This window comes from Crocuta crocuta, unplaced genomic scaffold (genome assembly GCF_008692635.1).
Source record: "Crocuta crocuta isolate KB4526 unplaced genomic scaffold, BGI_CrCroc_1.0 scaffold475, whole genome shotgun sequence".
In the NCBI taxonomy this organism is placed as follows: domain Eukaryota; kingdom Metazoa; phylum Chordata; class Mammalia; order Carnivora; family Hyaenidae; genus Crocuta; species Crocuta crocuta.
In genome coordinates, this window is record NW_027529518.1 from 1,647,932 (window position 1) to 1,649,747 (window position 1,816).

Here is a 1,816-nt window from a genome sequence, read left to right on the forward strand (position 1 = left end):
GTTAGACCACAGTGTATGAACCTTTTTTTCTACAGTGTATTAAAATCGTTTTTACTAAAATTTCAAACATACTCAAAAGTGGAAAGAATACTATGAATCCCCATATGCTCGTCAGCCGTGTTTAAAATGTTAGCAAGATTTTGCCACATTTGTCTTAACTCTTTAAAGTTGTTCGTTTTCTCTTTGCTGAACTAAAGGAAATTTCATATCATGTCCTTTTACTTCTACAACCATAACTGTTCATCTCTGAAACAGTTCATTTCTCATATAACTATAATTCATTGTCATACCTACAAAGTTACAGAAAATTCTTGATGTCTCATACCTAAATTTCCCGTAATGGCTAAGGTTTTTTAGCATCTAAATTCAGTCGTGTAATGCTGCCACTGAAACAGTACTATTTCTTTTCCAGATTAGCGATGATGAACCAGGTTATGACCTAGATTTATTTTGTATACCTCATCATTACGTTGAGGATCTGGAAAAGGTGTTTATTCCTCATGGACTAATTATGGACAGGTCAGTAAGATCTTAAAAGTGAAGTTTTTGGTTTTTTCTCAGTTTCTATTTTTTTTTTTTATTTGCATTGATTTCAGGTGTCAGAAAATTTTTCNCCAGCAACTTTTTCAAGTAGTTGATATTTGAACATCAACTAGGCCAGCTTGTCAAATAATAGATGTTTTCTATTTTAGAGCCCTCTTTACAAAAAAGGTGGGGGGAGAGCTAATTACCCAGTGTGAGTCATGGTGTACTGGGAATCTGTAGGGAGTAGAATAAAGTAAACATTGAAGGGACATTGGAGGAATGAACTCCAGTAACAGTCTTTGATTACTCAGCCCTGAACAGAGTAATGGGCTGGGGCGAAGTCACATGAGGGGAAGGTCATGTTTTGATTATTATGCATGTCTAGCTTGACAAGTTCCCCTTAAATGAATTACAGTGAGAAACTTTACTTTGTATTTAAATGCTTGCCTGGTGTGGCTATTTTCTTTTTGATTTTAAGATTATAGTATCCATATATGTGTGCTGTGAGATATTCTAAGGATTGAGGCTTTAAGTGAGAAGAATAGAGTTCTCTCAGCCTCCTGCATAGATAGTCCTTCCATACATACTGGCTGTGCACATATACTGTATGCAAATATATGTACACTAACTCTTGAACAATTGGGGGTTACGGGCGCCAGTGCCTGTGCAGTCAAAATCTGTGTATAACTTCAGACTCCCCTTAAAACTTAACTACTGATAGCCTACTGGTGATCAGAAGTCTCACTGATAACATACAGTTGATGAACACATATTCTGTATGTTATATGTATTATATATTCTTACAATAAAGTAAGTTAGAGAAAATATGTTATTAATAAAATCATAAGGAAGAGAAAACACATTTATAGTAGGAGATTTATAACAAAAGTCCATTTATAAGTGGGCTTGTGCAGTGTTTTTCAAGAGTCAACTGTATGTATTTTAATACATAGGTGTGTCCTATCATATAGGTCTGAAATGTATTGGAAATATTCTCATATTAGTATATTTAGAGCTATATCCTATATCTTGAAGGTGGTACTGTCATATAGGTCTGAAACTTATTGGGCACTGTTTCATATTAGTATATTTAGAGCTATCATATATTTTGAAGGTTGCGTAACATTCCATTTTCTGACTGTACCATAATTGATTTAAGCAGTCCTTTACTGATGGACACGCCGGGTATCTCCATTATTTTACAGACCATACTAGAAGGGAACGTTCTTTTATACACGTTTGGGCACTTGCTTCAACTTTATCCATGGGGAAATTCTGGGTCAAAGGGAAG

General features: G+C 34.9%; 1 protein-coding gene across 1 annotated transcript in view; it reads left to right on the forward strand.

Moving 5' to 3' along the window:
* The window catches only part of HPRT1 (hypoxanthine phosphoribosyltransferase 1), a 33,635-nt gene that overhangs the window by 9,827 nt on the left and 21,992 nt on the right, over positions 1 to 1,816 (forward strand). The gene's annotated exons all lie outside the window — the stretch shown is intronic.